Source organism: Cornus florida, unplaced genomic scaffold (genome assembly GCF_030987335.1).
Source record: "Cornus florida cultivar Cherokee Brave unplaced genomic scaffold, ASM3098733v1 CherokeeBrave_3.0.0_Hap2_Chr10, whole genome shotgun sequence".
Lineage (NCBI taxonomy): Eukaryota > Viridiplantae > Streptophyta > Magnoliopsida > Cornales > Cornaceae > Cornus > Cornus florida.
This window is the reverse complement of record NW_026775580.1, coordinates 44,819,803-44,826,172: the sequence shown is the minus strand read 5'-3', so window position 1 is coordinate 44,826,172 and position 6,370 is coordinate 44,819,803.

The following is a 6,370-nucleotide window of genomic DNA, read 5'->3' as shown; positions in this document are numbered from 1 at the left end:
GTGGGGATTTGAGATTTCATCTCAAATTGAGGTAGGAGATGTCTTAGGTTCATATTAATGTTGTATTGATTGTTTTATAAGCATATACAACTTGTAAGCATGCCTTTGTTCAAGTTTTAGAATTTAATTTAATTATTTTCTATGTATAAGATTTAATTCTCATGGTTGTGTATAGTTTGGAATTAAATTGTGGCATGCTATTAAATTAGTCCTTGATATGTTTATTAACATATATTAAATAAGGATTATTTGAATAAGTATTGAAACTTTTATTTAATCTTTCACTTGTATGAAAGTTTAATTCACACAGTTGTAATTAGCATGAAATCAACTTGTAATGTGATATTAAAATAGGCCTTGCTATATTCTTTAACCTATGTTAATTTGAGGACATTTGGAGTTGTTTGAAAATTTAGAGAAAATTAATTAATTAGCTTAATTAATTTTATTTTAAGTGTTTTAATCACTTAAATTGGTATTTAATGTAATATATATGAAGACCGTGCTATGTCCTTTAACATATTTTAATTCGAGACTATTTGGAATCAATTTGAAATCTAGAAACATTCCATGTTAGGTTGATAATCTCTTGAAATATAATATGTTTAATTAACTTGTGAGCATGCTACTAACTTGTTGTGGAATTAGTACTTGTGGTCTCTAAAGATGGTAATTTGACTTAGCATGATATTGTTGGGAAACGTGCTAGCTTTAAAAACTTTTCAAGGGATTTTGATTCATAGATCTTGATTCATTACATAGAGACAAGTTTTATGCAAAAATAAAATATGATGTATCATTCAATTAACAGATTGAATACTTACATCAAAGGTCTGAGTAAACATTTAAATCTTTCCTCTATAGTGAATGTTCTCACTTATTGTAGATCCCTTAACAAGATGCCTTCTCCTTGAATCTCCATCTTCTTGGTAATTGTTTTGCCTTTAGGAATCACTCATAAGCCTCCATGAATGACCTTGGAAAACTAGGCTTGTGGGAGCCTCCATTAGATGAGAACATTAACCCTAATTTTCTAGAGAGAGAAAATATATATCTTTTTCCTTCTACAAAAAATCACCCCTAAAATATACATAGACCATGTATATATATAGGCAATATAAAGATAAGGAAAAGGAAACAATAAATCCTTCTCAATCTCTAATTCACATGTCTCAAATCTAATAGGATTCCAATATCAAGTGGGGCTATGAGTGAGAATCCTTTGGGCTTATTATTTTATTGGTTACAATGAATTAATAATTGGCCCGGTCTATGGACTCAATTCAACTAATTCATAAATTAATTTTTACTCCACTAAAAGAAATTAATTGAACTCTAATTAAATAATAAATAACCTCTAAGTTAATGTTGCACTTTGACCCCTCTATGCATAATTAGTTATCGGATAAATAAAGTCATCAATCCGACTATTTAATTAATATATTTGTTTTGGTACCATTAATTATTCCTGGCTCGATCACAACAAAATATTTGTTTGACAAAAATAATAATTTAAATAAATAAATATATAATAAATCATTTTGTCTAAAAACACACGAAGGCCTTCGAATTTACTTTGTGATCAACCATAATCAATACAAAATAAATACAAGTAGCAATGATGCAAATATTGAAAATATTACCCTGCAACTATTAATTACATAATTATCCAAAGTGTCGGTCTAAGGATCCCGAAGTATCCGCCGAACAAATCAAAGTAATTATTAATTAATAAAAGAGTTTATACTTTTCTCATGCTTAAGAGTCAAATGCCATGACAGTGATAGGGATCAATTGTATACGACGGCTCTCGCAATCTATCTCAATCTAACACTGATCCAGTTTAAGTCTTAATTAATTATGAGTCCATCCATAATTATCGACTATGAATAATTTATGATTATTATTTATATTCATGTATTGATCGCCATCACATACATATATAAATATCTCTTGTAATCAAGTGGACACTATCAATTCTATAATGAATCGAAACATAATACATTGAATTCACCAATTGTATAAAGCATAAATATTTCAAAAACATCAGGAACATATGTCACTTTAATCCAAACTGGAATTTGCTATGTCAGGGCATATAAATCCCAACAGCTCCCACTTGCCCTCATAGCCAATTCAAATTGCATCTAACTCCAATGTTATTTAGGTGATGATCAAAACTGTTGATCGATAACACCTTTGTTAATAGATCAACAAAGTTGTGTTCCAATGTAATGTTCTAGCCATGAGCATATTTTCTTGCCAGATAATATCATGTAGGACATGATACTTTTCTCTCAATGCACCTTGTTCCTTTATGGAACCTTGGGTCATTGGTTTGGACTACTTCTGCACTATTGTCGCAATATAGCTCGATAAGCAGCCTAATATGCTCCACAACCTCTAAATCAGTGAGATCAAACCAAAAAAGCTTCCTTTGCTACCTTTAAGGCTACAATGTACTCCACCTTTAGGTTTGAGTCAGCAGTTGAAATCTGCTTAACAATCTACTAACTGATTTCCCTTCCATTTGAGTAAATATACACTAAGTCTTGAACCTCATAATATCTACTTCTGATTGAAAATCAGAACTAGCATACCTGACTAGGACCATATCATCACATCCATAAATAAGTATGAGATCATTGGTTTTCCTGAGGTACTTAATGATATTTTTCACAACAGACTAGTTATCAAGTCCAAGATTGGACCGATATCTTTTGACTATCCCTACAGTGTAGTGGATGTCCTGTTTGGTATAGACCATGGCATATATGAGACTCCCATATGCTAAAGCATATAGTTCCAGTCTCATTTGCTCAATCTCCTCTGCTAGTCTTGGAAAACTACTTACTAGAGAGAGCAATCCATATCAATAAAGTAAGAACTCATTCTTTGAGTTATACATACCAAACCTGGTCAAAACTTTATCAATGTGGGATTATTAAGATAAGCCTATTTTCCTTTTAACCTGATCTTGCAAAAGCTTGATCCTATGAATATAGCTTACATCTTGAAGATCCTCCATTTAAAAGTAACTGAATAACTACCTGTTTATTGATGACAATACTTCCATGTCATTATAAATGAATAGGATGTCATCAATATATAGAATTAGGAAAAATAATGACATTCCCTTATACGCTCATGATTTAATTACTAAGAAATCTTCTGGTATCCTTCTATAGATTAACTTGCCTTCCATAGGTATCACCCTACTAGAAAGTTCTACAAGATCCCAGATTTTATTAGAATACATAGATTCCAACTCTGATTTCATAGCAACTCGCCAAAACGATCTGTATCCATATCGGTTCACGATTCCGTGTAGCTTACTGGGTCCAACTCATGTTTAAGCCCATTATTTGATTATTTTATGTAGATTATCTTCATTTGCATGTTTTATTTATTTTCAGGTTTGTTTGCTAAAAAGGAATAAAAATCATGTTTTGATGAGTTCTTGAATATCAAAATGTGCAATGCTGAAGTTTACAGCCTGGCTGTAATGGAGGTCAACTTTGCTTGTCATTTTTGACCCAATAAACTTGAGAACTGGACTTTCATTAAAACATGGCGTACTTAGAGCCTTGAATCAGCCTTCCGAATCATCAAACGGTTCGTTATTTGGAGTTTGGAGCAGAAACTTATGGCCTTTTTACCAAAGTAGCTTAGAGCAGAACAAGTAGAAGAATGCAATCTGTTGCATCTTCGAGCGCTCGAAGAAGGACCTTCGAGCGCTCAAAATTTGGGCAGAATCACTTTGAGCATCTTTCGAGCACTCGAAGCCACTTCTTCTAGTGCTCGAAGGAACATTTTTGGCCCACTTGTGTCTTGAATACTCCAACTTCGGATTTCCCTCTTTTATGAGTTGGTTGGAGATGTCTTTTGGGGGGAGTCGAGCCTCATTTTGAGGGGGGTTTGGTAGGCTTATTGGCTACAAAAAGAGAGGGGAACCAAGAGATTAGATATCATCACATATATCTTGCAAGATTTTTGGAGAGAGAAAAGGGAGAAGATGATAGAGTTCTTGTGGCTAGAAAGGTGGAGCTCGAAAATGGAGGGAGCTCTGAAGTTTCTTCCTTCTTTTAGGGCATCCATGGGTAACTAACTCCTCCTCTAGGGAGGTGATGGAACCCCTCTTTGTAAGCATGTTCTAATTTTGATTCTATTGTGGGGAAAATAATGTACTCTTGTGGTGATGCCATAATCTAGAACTTTTACTTGATGTAATGAACTGATTTTGATTTAATGATCATGTTGAATCTACTTTCTTGTCTTAGAATGTATGTTTTCATGGTTGTATGGTTTACATTTTAATGGTGACAATGAAGATGAGATTTTTGGAATGGTTTTAATGGCATGTTGTTGAGAGATTTGATAGGCCATAACTTAGGTTCTTCCTTTGATGGCTTATTCTTAATTCTTAGCTTTATGTGCTCTTATCATGTGATTAATGACTTGACAATTTCTAGCTTAGTGAACATGTCCAAAATTACACTTTAGTTTAGGTAGTTGAGCATGTAAAATCTTTGATAAATTGTTCTTGTTTATTGATTTCATGAATCCTTTGAAGGTAATGTAGTAACCTTGAGTAACTACTTATCATAGCCATATATTTATGTTGTTTTCCCCCGAATGAATCATAGTCTAGCATGTTTATATTGTAGGTGGTGAAGTTGCTTCCCTAGCCCTCTCTATCTAGATCTCCTTCCTTTACATTCCTTGCAATTTACTATTTTATACATTCCTAAATTCATGGTTTAAGTGACAACCCAACAAACCCTCTATAAACCCCCTTATCATTCTAAAAGATGATTCTAGACACTTAGGTTGCCATAGACTAGCAGTCCCAGTGGTTCGACTTACCCGACCAATAGCCTATTTTACAGTTATTTGTGCTATTACAAAACTGGTTGATTTATAATTGTAATTGATAAGTCGATCAAATTTTAGCGCCGTTGCCGCGAACTATAAACGGTTTAGCAACCGAAGTTCTAGGGTTAACTTTGGTTTGATTGTTAATATTGTTATTTGTGAATATTTCTTGTGTGGTTTTGACCATCTTTATGTGTAAGTTGTTTGTGAGATTCTGGGGACTTGATGCTCACCGGGGGAACGCTAGCAAATTCATAAGTCTAGAGGACTCCAGGTAAGTCTGTTGACCTTCTAATTTTTGAAATTGTGAATATCTCGTATGTGTTTAACTTAGTGTTATTTAGTTGTGCAGGCCTTGTTGAGGCTATTGTCTTGTTTATTTTCCATTGCAAAGCATCGGTCCTTGTTGTGGCCATCTAATTTCTATCTTGATAATTGCTGAGAAAGGGAACATCGTATGTGGAGTTGATAATGATGAATTGTTGTGTTGATTATATTATGTGTTGTTGATGTTTGGCCGTAGATCACTTTCCCTAGCCACAATTGACTCGCCCATTGACATAAATTCACTTGAAAGAACTCTTAGACAAAACCTTAGGGAATCTTCTCATATAAGAGAACTTGAAATTGAGTTTAATACAATGGCGGATAATGAAGGAAATCCGGGGAATGCAGGGGTTACTAATGATAGCGCTGGAATTCCAAATGTAGAACCAATGACCCTCAGAGACTATTTCATCCCTACCACATATGCTTCACCCTCATGCATAGTGATGCCAAACATTGATGCGGCTCAATATGAGATCAAATCTAGTACCATTTAAATGCTTCCATCCTTCCATGGCTTTGATAATGAAGATCCATATAAACATCTTGATGAGTTCCTTGAGATCTGTTCGACCATCAGGTTGCGAGGTTTCCCTGAAAATGCACTCCATTTGCATCTTTTCCCATTTTCTTTAAAAGATATGGCAAAGTATTGGTTGAACTCCCTTACTGCAAATTCCATCACTTCTTGGGCTCAATTACAGTAAGAATTCCTAAAAAAGTATTATCTAGTGAGTAAAACCAATTTAAGGAGGCGTTCCATTTTTAGCTTTTCGCAAAACGAGGGGGAACAACTCCATGAGACTTGGGAGAGATTTCAAGATCTTCTTAGGAAATGTCTGCACTATCTAATCCCAAAATGGCAATTGGTGCAAGCCTTCTATGCTGGGTTAACCGACCCACATAGATTGATGGTTGACTCATCTTATGAGGGGATGTTTATGTCTAAAAGTGCGGATGAGGCATGGACCTTACTTGAGAATTTGAGTGAAAACTCGTTACAGCATAATTCTCGTGGTGGTCCAACCTCAACCAATACCAAGAACACCAAACCTTGTCAACCGAAGACAATGAGAGAAGAATCGTCTCAAGTGAATGCCATAGCTCATAAATTCTATCGATTGAAGGCACCACATCTCTCCCCCTCTTTGTCTCAAAATTCGGCAAG